Source organism: Protopterus annectens, chromosome 12.part0, assembly GCF_019279795.1.
Source record: "Protopterus annectens isolate FY-2018-M chromosome 12.part0, PAN1.0, whole genome shotgun sequence".
Classification (NCBI taxonomy): domain Eukaryota; kingdom Metazoa; phylum Chordata; order Ceratodontiformes; family Protopteridae; genus Protopterus; species Protopterus annectens.
Window position 1 is genome coordinate 1,251,699,829 of NC_056746.1, and position 14,418 is coordinate 1,251,714,246.

Consider the following 14,418-nt stretch of genomic DNA (forward strand, 5'->3'; position numbering starts at 1 on the left):
AATAGGATCAATATGGTCAAAATGGTAGATTATGGTTGGACAGGGCAGCCTGGGTTCAGTAGACTGTAATCACTGCACCATAAATGCTTGGGGTTCTTAATGTGGATGTGTTGGAGTATGGTATAGTAGGCTTCATTTTTTAAACAAGAAACATATTTATTAAATTAGCACTTATGACATAAGCAATCATACTTTTAAATATATATAAATACAAATCATAATGACATAATTTTAGTTTCAAACATTATGCACCACTTAAAGATCTGATTTCCAGTTGTTTTATCTCTGTTACTATATTCACTACTTCTAGTACAGTTGGTTTAGACTTTCATTTCCATTTCCTAGTAAGTGCTTTTTTGGCAGCCACCATAATTAGACTCAGCAAGGCCTTACTATGTCTAGGTAATTCAGATTCTGTATCATAGCTCAAAGACTCATTTCCTTAGTCATACCAATTTGCTCACATAGTATTTCTGATGCAGTAGTCTACAGGGAATTTTTAAAGTCTGCCAACTCATTACATTCCCAGAAAACATGCTCCTAATTACCTCTTTCTTCCCTATCACACCTCCAATATTTGCCATCAGCCTGAGGAAAAATTCTTTCAATTCTACTTGGGCTATAAAAATAGCTGTATAAACACTTCCAAGCAAATATCCTAAATCTTCTAGACTTTGTTTCATATATGGGAGACATACATACATCCTGTCATTCTTTGACAATTGCTTATCCAATCTCTCTTCCCAATTCTTTTTAACTTCCTCTGATTGATTCTTACAGTTATCATGCAATATTTTATATGCTGTATAATTATTCCTTTTTTAACACCAGCTTCTATTCTAGATTCTGCTAAAAACTCTACCACTGTTAGTGTTTCACTTAGGATTGCCCCTATTTCTTTCTCTTTGCCTATACTTGCCTATATAATCCTTGATAAGGAAGGCATTCTCTATACTGCAATCCAAATAAATTCTTGGCCTCTTCCCATTCTATTACCTCTCCCTCTCTAAATATTTGTTTTCAATACCTTGGTTCTTTTGCCATTTTCTCCAGTTAATTCCGGCCACTTCTTGCCTATTATCTGTAACCCTAATTGCAGTCATCCCTATCGGGAATAGTAGGCTTCTTGACCTGATCTATTGAAGTTTTGGTGCAGTTCCATGAATCTGTAAAGTTTTTATGGTTGGATTGTGTTTTGTTTGGAGCCATTACTTCCAGGCTTTGTCTCTGGATCTCTATGGTTGCTTAGTGGTTTTGGAGAGCCATGGAGCAAGGTTGTATTTCAATGTTGTGTGTCTGGCTGGAGCTACTTAGTTTACAATGTTTAGGAAGGTTTCACTAAAATATATAACTGCTTCATCTAGGAGGAGTATTTTCAATAAATCGCAACTACAGAATTTTCGTGAGTCAAGGAACAAAGTTGTGTTAAGCTTAGTTTGTGGACTGTTTTATAATGATAAATTTATGGGTACTGAACAGATATTCTTTTAATAAAGGTTGATATGTAACCACTAATGAAGTTGTAGAGGGTCTCAGATGAGCTTATTTTTGCTACACTTTGAGAGTCCAACCAAGAGCTGAAGATTTATTGGAACTTTTGTTATATCTAGTAGGAATGGTGATTAGTTGTGTGAAGCTATAAGTGTTAATAACTGAGGTGGGGTTGGAGTCAATAATTTGAAGCCAATTTGTGTTTACTTCACCTTAAAAAATAGTTTATTGGTTAATGGTGGAGAGGCAGGACAAAATGTCCTCAATAGTTTCATTATTATTGTCTGAGGGAATATAAATAGTTATTAGGCAGATGGTTTTGTAAACATTAACCTTTAGGTAGGAAGTGATTAGTTCAGAACAGTTGAAAGATGGTGGGCAGAACTGGCATTGTGACCGCAGAATTTCTTTTTATGAAATTTAGCTAAGGCGCCACCTTTTTAGTGTGTCTGTCAAGTCTTGTGATATTGTAGTCTAGACAGAAAATGTCTTCATTTTAATGTTGGGTTGTAACCATGTTTCAGTTAGACATAAAATGTTATGAACATATAGGATAATGCATGGATTCAGCTCCTGAATTTTTTTACATGTGCTTTTGCAGTTCATATGTTGAAAGAATAGTCTTGCAGTAATATGATAGTTTGGGTTATTGTTGCTTGGCAGCTGAGAGGTAGCAGACAGACACAAAGAGGGGCCAGGCTTTGTTGTATGTCATCAAATAGGGTTAGTAGTCATGAGGAAGATAGATGGGGAAAGGATGTTTAGGTTTGAGTCTATGTTTATTATCACATTTCAGTAGAAATGGATTACTTAGATAAAATAAGCTTTTATATAGTGTGATGCATGAGTAAGGGTAAGAGATGAGGGGAGATGGTGAGAAGGCTCTGGTTTTTGATTAAAAGAGAATGTTGTTTGAATAAGTACTAAGTGTCCTGGCATGGGGTATGGGTGTTATATATGGGTGAGGGATAAGTGATGAGGTGGGACAGAGACAGAAGTATAACAATTAGGAAGAAACAAGTAAGCACAATATAGAAGTATTGATGAGACAGAAAGTGGGCTAAGAGAAAAGAGATGCACGACTGTATATACATGCTATAGAAGTAAGAATGTTTTTTAGTGAAACTGCTCAATAATATGGTGAATAAATGTGCTAAATATACGATTCAGTAGGAGTTTTATTTATGGATTGTAATGTTTGTGAAAGGAATGCTCTGAGTATAGAATGGGAGAGAGAGATGTTACACTGATGAGAAAGAGAATAGAGGGAAAGCCTGTGTGTTTAAGAGAGTATATGTTAGGCAGAGATTGGGAGGACAGTGGCAGATATAGGAAGGGTTAGGTATAGTAGGATAATGGCACAGAGAGGAGAAATGAAAAGTAATTAGTAGGGTGCAGCTGAGGAAGAGCCAATAAGCTGTTCAGAAGCAGGGTAGAAAGAGGGTTAATGATGAGGAGAAAGGAAATGCAAAGCTATTAACTGGATGAGTGAGTGTATGCTGGACAGGAAGCTGGGAAAAAGTGGTTGCTAGAGGCATGAGGGTTAGAGGTGGGAGGTGTAAATTAAGAATATCAAAGTAATGAGAGGATGTAGCATAGGTAGTGCCAGTATTCTATGGTGCGGCCGGGTGTGAGGAAGAATATTATTGTTTGAGAGAGAGGAATTGTGATGTTATTGGTGGAGAGTATGTAAGGGTAAATCCCGTAGGTTATAAATGTAGACAAGAGTGGAGTGGGTGGTATTGGGGGGTAGGGTAGGGCAGTGAAGAAGGCTCAAGTGTTAATGAGAGCAAGAGGAGCTGGTTGCACCCACCAGAATGGAAAATTTTGTAAAACAAACTATCTGCAGAAAGGATTTGTGAAGTGAGGAAATTAGAGAAAACAATCAGATGCAGTGGGTAATCTGTGGGAAATAGTACCAATTATTTCAATATTGTACAGCAGAAGTAGGCAGTTATAAGAGAGTTAACCAAAGATAGAACATGTGGATGTGTCTGTAAATAAATTTGAAGAAAAACCTGTGAGCATACAGGGCAAAAGATTGTAAGCACAGAGTATAAAAGACTGAAGTAATTCTAGTGAGCAGAAAGCTTATGGTAGCACACAAATACTACTGGAAGGAGTAAGACCTGGAGTTAACTAGGTAGCAAGTAATTTGACCAAAGCTAATTTAGTAAGTGGAGGCCTCCAACATGCCTAGCTATGAATTTTATGAATGTCTTTGGTAATACACCTCTGTGTGTTATTTTCCTGGGTGGTCACTGCAGCTTCAAATGTCTTCTTTACTTGGGTTGTGCTGGTAGTGCAACTGTGGTCTTTGTCTGTAAGACATAAAAAAATGAAATTAGTGTAAAGCTACACATTTATAGTAAAGGATTATTAAATTATTGAGAGTGGAGCGAGTAATATCCAGGTATACCTTGCCTTCCAAGCCACTCATTGAGGAGGCACTTGAAATTATTAACATCCATGATATCCTGGCACTTAGTTGAGGAGAGGCAGCTATGCACACATATGCTGGAGAGATCTAACAGAGACAGAGACAGAGATAATCTTGAAAAGGCTCATTTTAAGTTTTATTTTACTTTAGTTATTTTCAGTAAGTAACAATGCCTTTTATATAGGTCTCATATGAGACTGGGTTGTAGCATGTGTTAAGCAGGACCAGGATGCCATTAGAAGTAGATTTGCAGATCGATTCTAATGGTATATACTACAAGCAGGACTAAGCCATGAGCAGAAAGTAAGGAAACAAAGTACAGTGAGAAGTGGAATTATATGCCAAAGGGAAGAGAGGGCCAGACCACTAGTGGAGCAGTAGAAAGCTTCACTGGGGTGAGCAACAGTGGGAGGATAGCATAAAGAAAAGAAATGGAGGGCATTTATAGGTGGGACAAATAATAGTGGTAGCACAGAGGTGGATAGTTTTAATGGAGCACTTTTTGGATACCCTAGTAGGAAGCTAGAAAATACACAACAGTAGGAAAAATAGGAATAAAGCTGGGGCAGAAATGATAAGACCACATGGGTGAAAGGGATAATGGTGACCAAATCATTATATGTGGCAGTAGCCAGACCAGTGGTTAAAAAAAGAGGAGGAGAAGAAGGAGGAGGAGGAGAGAGGAGAAGAAGGAGTGCAGAGGAGTTGTCTAGAGGTCTTTACCAGTTAGGCGAAGAGAACACTCAATATTAACAGCCACAGCAGGAAAGGAGGAGTTTAAAGAAGAAGTCTGTGAGTAGAGAAAGAGCAGTGATAGAGGAAGGACAGGGGTTCAGGATGATATGTGACTGTAAGAACAGAGGTTGAGATGACAGAAAAAATATAGCTAAAAAACGTATTGCTGTTACTTTAACACAGTGAGCAATCCAAAGTCTGTCCAAAGATACTACAGTAATAATCATTATATTTAGCTGTCTAACCCATGTCAATATATCAAATTATTTCAGTGGAGACAACAATCAGAGAAACACACAGACACACAAATTATTTTCAGTTCACTTAACAATCAAGCAAATAAACAAATCAATAAGATTATTATTAAGGTAACATACAGTCCTGAGATACACATAATTTGTTTTGATTTTACTTTTACGTGACTAATTAGAATTTTTGCATTGTTAAAGGGATTTGCCTCACTGGCCTAGACTTATATCTGTAGGCTATTAGTGTATATAATGGCAAGGCATATCCTGAGGATATTGTAATCCAGTGGGAGAATTCCTCCATCAGTAAATTCTAGTTTTAGCCAGGTTAACATCAGGAGAGTCAAGTGAAGTCCCGCAATGGACTTCAGCTCTGTTGTTTCACAGGCTTTGGAATTTTAGGCCAATGAGTCTAAAGCTAGTGTAGTTTTTATTTATTTATTTATTTTGGTTGAGTGCTATAGAGAGTGAGAGAGAGAGAGAGAGCTGAGGGAAGTGGTGACAACTATTGCATCATTTACAGAGCCAGAACTGGGGAATATCTCACCTGACATCTGGACTGAAGTGTGAATTATTAGAATTGAAGGCTTAGGAAAGCTATTTTACTTTAGTTTATGCTTTAGGAGATTTCCTGGAAGTATTTGGGCTTCAGTAAGTGAATGAAGCTGACACTGAGAGGAGATGGAGAAGTGGTGATCAGTTTTATTGAAACTTGTAATGTATTGTTTAGTGGATATAGATGTATGTTTGTAGGTAATGATAGGTAATGTGGGCTAGAAATAAAAGGAATGGTACATGGATAAGATGGAGGAGCATCATGTGGGCTTGAGGAGTACGGATCAAATCTGGGAAACAGAGGAAGAAGAGTACCTGGTGACAGAGTACTGCTTGATTGTGTAGTGATAAGGACCAACAGCAGAGAGGTATGTAGACAATATAGGAACATTGAGGGGTACTATTGGGAGAATGCTGTTTCCAGGTGAGGAGAAATGAAGTTGCAGGTGAGATTAGTAGTAGAGGCCTAGAAGAGGGACATCCTAAGAGACATATAGTGCAGAACAGGGAGCGGATATGCTAAGGTGCTTGACAATTAGGTGGGTTGTGGAGTAGTTGAGAACGTAGACTTAAACAATGGTAACAGTATGGCTAGACAACTGGTAAGGGGAGTTGGTGAGAAAAGGGAATGAGTAGGGAGTATTTGGTAGGTGAGAAAAGGGAAAGACTGCTTGATAATTATAAGTAAGTTGGAAGTGTGGCACTGGGCTGGAATAGATAGGTGCAAATAGTTAATAGATGCAGTGATTAGGACAGTGTGCATGATGTGTGTATGTGTGTGTGTGTGTGTGTGTGTGTGTGTGTGTGTGTGTGTGTGTGTGTGTGTGTGTGTGTGTGTGTGTGTGTGTGTGTGTGTGTGAATTTGTTACATATAAATGCAGTTTATAGCTTCACATGTAGTTACTAGGCAAACAGTCCAGGACACCATTGAGGAGCATAGAAAACACTCCCAGTTGTCTCCAGGCACTGTGAAAAGTGACCTGGGCAAGGTCACAAAGTAGGAAGATGAGAAGTGAGAGATTTAAGCCCTCTACCATGGGAAGTAGATTGTTAACAGCTCATATTCTTAAACCTCTATGCTAGCTGCTAATGGGGGGGGGGGTAGATGGGGATTTGAGATAAAATAGGAGACCAAAACAAACCCAAGTGCATCTGGGTTGGGTGTTTTCCACAAAAAGTTATCTATAAAATATAAATGTTAGAGTCTCTGCCAAGTATAGCTGATCCTCAGAGATTACAAGAGACATGCAAAACACTCCAGTGATATGAGAGAGTGTACAGGATGGATGCTTATTTCAGGTAGATGCTTAGAGTAGCAGCTATATAATCTAGCACTAGAATGTGCTCTATCTAAGGAACACCTTAGCTTAGCTTACCTCAGTAGCTTGTAGTAGAAGCCTTCTCCATTTATCACAACACTGTGTACTCAGGCAGATAAATTATAATGGTAGCACACAGAGAGGTATATCTGAATACACGTGAAATAATAGGGTAAGACATCCCTCAAACAGTTCCAGTCAGAATATCTAGTACAAACTAGATATTAAGCCTACATTTTAGTTGTGAGAATATTGCTGTCTACTTTCTAGTGTCGATTTGAGGTCTACACGTAGTAGAGAGCAGCAGGAAAAAAAAATGCGTCTATGAGGAAGAAAGGGGTGACAATAGGCATACCACATAATTAAGAAATGCAATAGCTAAAATAAAGAATATGTTGGCTATGTCACTCATGTTCTATGCAATACTTTGGCAATATGTTACTGACATTATCTGTTTTCAGCTGTGTTAGTAAATAGCTGGTTAAATTATACCCATTGTCAAATAATTAAATACAGAAAAAAGAGAAAGGATAGTACAAAATGATAGCCACTGAGGGACTGCAAGAATAGCAAGGAAAAGCAAAATGCGAAGTGCAAACATTCAAAAATGGCACGGCGTTTCTATGGTGTAGTTTGAGTTGAACTTGTGTTAAAGAGAAACAATTACATGCGAGCAAGTAACCACTCAGTGGGGGCTAGTTTGACCACTGCAGTTAGTTACGTAAGTGCATAATGGATAAAATACAGATGAGAGAATAACGGAGGAATGAGGTTAGGTGTAAGCAAAGTAGCCATTACTGCTTTTACAAGTTAGTGCAGTTATATGCAAGGGATTGGTCAAAAGCAACTTGATAACTTTAAGTTTATTAAGGAGTTTTAGAACAGAATTCTAATTATATCATAGCACTAACATAAAATATCAATTAAACAAAGTATACATAAAATGGATTCTTAAAGCAAGTAAACAGATAAAAATATACATTACAGTTAGAATTATATTTCAGAGGCTAGAATTTACCGATAACAGTAGAACTAAGACATGCATACATAGTATAAGTCATGAATTCTAGCAGTAGACTATGGAACTCTTGAGACAAAGCCAGTATAACACATCTGTTATTCACGTGATCTATGCTTTAGCCACCACCAGAAATATACAAGACATGGCATAACCTTTGTATAAACTGAAGATATGTTATATATGTAACTGTACTTTAACCACCTTATTCTTAAACAGTAGCATCTACTGCTCCCAGCAATTGGAATAAACAATTAACAGATATATAAATAAACTATCCCATGCAAGAGGTGCATGCTGTTTGCATTACAGCACTTGCACATTGCTTCCGGATGGTTCTAAGAAGCAGTTGTAAACAAAACACTAGGTATGTTTGCAGAGTGACTGTACACATAAGGAAAAAGTAAATTCAAAGCTAGGCATTTTCTGGTGTAGTTTACTTTTAAGTAACCATTTTAGACAAATAGTACCTGCGTCCATGAGGGAGAATGGGATATAAGGGAGGAGATCGCGACTGAGGGGGTATGATTCCAACAGGGTAGAGAAGAAGCCAAGTATGTATAACCACTGGGACTGCCCACACTGTGGACTGTGTTTTACTTTTATAATTATTGCAATACCAAATTTTTTATAAGGCGGTGTTAGGCCAGATGTGAAGCACATGAGACTAAACTCTTTAATGATTTTAATTACAGATTTTTGCTTTTGAAGCAGGACTATTAGTTGAGATACACTTACACCAATGCACATGGATAAATATATGTATGCAGTAAGGTAGTGAGGTACTGAATAGGTGCAGAGTTGCACTATTAAATTAGATTTTATCCTTGGAGCATTAATCTTGCTAAGGAACCCTTCTGTAGCAGTGTTGGAGAAGATTTTCTTAAGATTATATTTAGTTTTCAGTTTTTGTATATCCAAGCTGTTTTTCTTTTCTTCAAAGTGGTTGACATCACTGTGAGAGAAAAACACAAAATACTAGAGGCTTGTGTACAGTGAAGTTAGAACAGAATAATACAGATTAATTGCGTTAATTGGTAAAGTTGTCATGTATTCAAAGGTAGAATGTTGAGAATTTTGTTCCTGCTTTGGACCTAAATTTTATGATTCTAATTTTCTGTTTATGATTACTAGAAAGGCATAATGGATTCTGGGATATATATATATATATATATGTGTGTGTGTGTGTGTGTGTGTGTGTGTGTGTGTGTGTGTGTGTGTATATGTATGTATATCTGTGACTTAGCAGACTCTTAGTGATCTTTCTTTAACTGCAGATAATTAGTACTATAGTTTGTACAGTTGCTGCTTTTATATTAGCTGTTTGAAGCAATGCAAATTGCATGTTAAACAGAATAAATTTAAAAGTTAAATTGTGTGATGAATACAGCTACAAACAGTTTGGAGTTGCTGATAACATGCACATCACAGCTGCATGCTGTATTTTCATGAACATCCAAAGGAATAATGTTTAATGACAATATGACAAGGTATTCACTTTTAGATCTGGCATGGGATTTTTTTTCACAATATCATCAGCCTCAAAAGGTTGTGTCCATACCTTCTACATGCTTTTTGTACTGTGAAATTTTTACGTTGTTAAAACTGAAAGACGTGTAGCTTCACTCATTCATTTCTCATTTAACTTTCCTGTTGACTACTTCAAGGAGGTACACCACCTGAAAATTGATAACTACTCACTAATGTCTGAGTCCATCTAGGTCAAGTAGGTACAAAGACCCAAATAAAAATAACAATGAAAAGTAATAATATTAGCATCCACTGGTCCAAGATCACAGAACTACATGTACAGGTTTCAGCAAGAGTTTATACATCGTTCAGCTTGGTTTCACTACTTCTGTTCAAAGCCTAAATGAACAAATTGCAAATTGTAGGTGTTAAGTGCTCAGCTCTGTGTAGAGTAACAGGATAACCCCCTGGATATGACATAAATTAAGCTTTAGCCACCATAGAGAATGAGAACACCCTCTTCCTAGAGGCCAGAAAGTCTGGATTGGTTAGGAGGGCAGAACTGAGTATCCAGTGCTAGCTCAGCCATCCTGTGGATGGCCAGTGCCAGGTATGCAGTAACACACTGGGAATATCCACTTGCAGTTGCCAAGCAGATCATAGTAGTCACCACAACAAAGGCACAGGCATACACATAGGTAGATGGGAGAAATTGTCAGGCCATGAGATGATGTGGGTGCAAACCTTAGCCATCATGAGTGGATTAGACCATTAAAAAACATCTCTGAGCCACACCATGAGGTCTGTCTTTAAATGATGGAGGCCCTGATCAGAGAGCAGATCCAAACCCTCTAGCCTCTAGGATGAAGGTGTTCTCATACTCTCTAGGTGGGCCAAAGCAGCAAGGGGGTTATCTGCTTGGATGATGGTTGATTCCAGTCAGCTGTCAACCTAGGAAAATTTAGGAACCGCTACCTCCCAGAAAACAAATTGGGTCAAGACCTGTTGGGATGGCTGATGGTCAGTAGGCAAGGTACAATGATAATTAAACAAAGTTAGGGGGCAAGTCCATGATCCGATATTGTGGAGGAATTACTTATTACAAATTCCTTAACTTTATATAATAAGTACATGGGCATAGCAACATTGGACAGACTATATATAACTAAGGTAGAAAACTAGAAACTTTCTTCTCTCCTTCACTATCTTACACATAACAAAACTTTATAGATTTCAGTTCTGGTCTGCAAATATTGTTCAGAAACAACTTGGCCAATACATCCTTGACCAGCAAATGTTTTGACATTGTTACTTACAGAATCAATCCACTGAATCAAGAAGATTCTGCAGAAAGATTTAAAGCAAACAGAGAAAGTGTTAACCACCTTATCCTAAACTGTGAACACCTAATAGAGGCAGACATTGGATGTATTTATGTGCATTACTATATGACAAAAAAGAAAGCAAAGCCTCAGTGTACTAGTGTAACAAATGAAAAACAGCAATTGCATCACAAAAATGTGCATTTCCTGCTTCGAGTAACAGGCCTCTGAAGTTAATTGCAAAAGTAAGATTTAGCACAACTCATCAGTAAACTTGTTCGTTTTGGTAACACACACTTTAATGTTCTACACAGTGAATTTCCAGTGGGTCTTACATTTGATAATGAAGTTTGGGGTCTTGTTAATGCACCTACTGTGCTGGTTGATGGTAGATATGTTTAAACTATTCACTTGTAATGATTGCTTCTATATGTTATTCAGTCTTGTAGTAATTTTGGAGGTTTTGTTGAACTGACATTTCAATCATCATTGCAGACTGAGCATTGATTTACTGTGATATGAAATTCTACTCATAAGGGCAGCATGGTTAGAACCTGTTCTACAATGACCATCTAATCATGGTCAACTAAGGAACAAGGGTATTACATGGCTAGGCTTGTTAAGGCCATAGGATAATTAGCCTAGTAACCTGCTATGAACCTATGAACCTATAATAAGGTACTTGGAGAAATCAGGGCTTAGGACATGATAAAGACCCCATGGTAATCCTGGTTGTAGACCAATATGTTGCTTACACTTGATGTATAACCCAGTATGGCAAATGCAAATAATAAGTCAGAATAAGAAAATGTAAATCACAGGAAATAATTGCAACAGAATTAAAGGCAGGAAATTAACAGAGGAGCAGTGAGTAACAGCAAATAATTGAAAGAAAAATACTTACTTTAATGTTTATAACAGTGTGCTTACACATCTGAAAGTCTGTTAAAGTGGTTCCCATAACCCTAAGAATAAATCTGCTGAGGTCAGTCCAATCACCTGATAACTGCAATAAGATATAAATAACTACTGTAAACATTAAACAAGCCATTGTGTTTACAATATGCACAGTTTAAGGCATCTGTTGTATATAATAAAAACAATGAAATTATGGAAAGAAACTCTATGCATTTCCACCCATTAGCAAGAGAACATGCAAAATGTGACCTGCCAAGCCCGCATTACTATGGCAAACATATAATCTGGAAACATTGAAAGACAACTAAATCTTAAAGTTGACAAGTAAATTACTCCTTTTTTTTGTTTAAGTACTTTGGCTTTAACACTGATGAATTGTAAAGCTATTTTGCTTTCTATGCTATTATGTTACACCGATCATGTTGGCAAGGCAGCATAAAAAAGGCCAAGCAGCCAAGAAGGACAGAGTAGCAAGGTAATTGCAATGCCTAAAATTCATATGTAACCAAGGTGGTTTACATGGAGTAAATGGACTTTTACATAACTGAATGCTAAATACATTATTGCACAAGATTTAAAAGGAAACCTGATACTAGTGGAAAGTAATGCCCAGATCAGCAGAATGATGGAGTAAGACTGCTAGAGGGAAGATGAGGATGATGTGACTTTAACATTGTGTCTGAGAGACGAAGATTCAGTGACAGCTACATGAAGACTCATGCAGGGATGTTTAACCACAGAGTGAAACTGGGATAATATATGTACAACATATGGATGAAATAGTTTAGGAATATGAAAAAATATAGCATGCATGTTTTATGAGTGTGGCAGGAGAAGAAATGAAAAAAAAGGTGCAGAAAAATAAAAAAGAAAAAACTAAAGAGAAAGGTGTAGGTCTTGAAGGGGTTGAAATTTCCTAGGTTAAAGCAAGTATATATTTAAAATACCTTCCATTTCTTCTTATACAATGGATAATCTTTGGCTTTAAGAACAACTCAATTCCTTTTTCAGTATCTATCTATCTATCATCTATCTATCTATCTATCTATCTATCTATCTATCTATCTATCTATTCCATAACAGGAACAGGCAAGCAAAAACTGAAGGTAATGCTACTCAATGCTAGAAGTCTAAACCTCAAAATGCACTCCCTCAGGGCACTCCTTAAAATGGAGAACATCGATATCTGTGCAGTGACTGAGACCTGGTTCAAATCAAAACTAGTAAATGCTAGCCAAAACTTCAAAATTGTAGCTTGCTACAGATTCCCCACCCATGCCCAGAATTCTACTCCTTTCTAAAGGATATAATAACATCCTAAAGGGTTCAAACAATCCATCCTAATAATGGGCACTTTCAACTACCCTGCATACCAAACTTTCTCATGTATTCTGAACATCTAAATGCTTACCAAAATTATAAATTCCACCATTCTGAGCAACTTATCAAATACCTATCCACCAGGGGGCCATTACCAAATATGGGCCTCTCCAATATCTGCACCTAGTCATCCACATAACAAGTGCAGAATCAACCATATAGGAGTCATCCACAATATTATCCACATCAGATATCCACATCCTTAACCCCTCCCCATATTATCAAAGTCACCCAAAAATAACTTATGTCTTCCAACTTCAGAAGTCACTAACTTCACTGCATGGGCACCATGGCCCCTATCATATCACCTATGACAGCTATGAATAATGAACAATATTAAATAAGCACTATCTATCTGAAACAAAGTGCCATGGATCACCTAACCCCCAAAATATCAACTGATCAAAAAGCTCAAACCATCTGCAATCCCTTACACCAAACAACAAAAATTACAAGACAAAAGAAGGAAAAAGAAGAGAGAAAAGAAAGAAATCAGAGGAGGAGTCCCCTGGTCAGCTCCAGTAAAGCTGAGAGATAATATCTGAGATCTAGCAAAGCTAGCCACAAAAAGGAAAATGAACACTGATTCTAGGACAAGACAAAAGCATTCTATAGCTATGTCAAGAATGTCAATGCAAACATCTGCATCTGCTCTTTAACAATATCACTTGCATGAAAATTATGGAAACAGATGGTGCCAATGTAACATCCTGGCAGATAGGTTCAGTGCTAACTCCCCCCCCTCACCCCCCCCAAGGGATCCCTTATTACAGGGAGAACAGATAGACACTGTAGTCAAAACTAGAACAACTGTAAAAGTAAACCTCTCACCCAAAAAAAAAGCAATCAAGGCCACTGACTAGCACTCATGGAGGCAATGCTAACATGATTCGCAGAACAAACTGGCTCCCAACTAAGCACCATGTTCAATCATAGTCTCACATCAGGCTTTACACCACAAAAATTGCTCACCAACAGCACTCCCATCCACCCACCAAGGGGGAGCCACCACTGGATCTGATCAGGAACTGAAGCCAGCACTCCTGATGCCTGCCCTAACAGCCAAGTACAGACACATCATCCATCAACATCAAAATCACACATCAAAGACCTCCAAACTCCCAACCCCCACCCAGTTCAGTTCGGGTTACAGTGGGGATCATGCCCCCCTGAACCTCTGACCCCCAGTCTGCAGGTCACACCAAAAGGGTAGATGAGGGCTGTGGATCACACACAGCCTATCTTGACCTCGCCAAGGCTTGCCACACCCCCCAATTTTTTACAATCATAATCTCATTAAACTAGGGTATAACTCCCTACATCACAATATGGGTTGCACATAATATGGGTGACTAGAAACCACACTGTAAAATGTTGCAGACTCCACCACTGACTCTCAAACCAGTGACAAGTGGAGTACAAACAGGGTTCCTTACTGGACTCTCCTGGTTTGTATCTCTCTTGGTAACAGGCAACAGGAGGCACAGGCAAACTCAGGCTAGAAGTTAGTAGATGACTATAA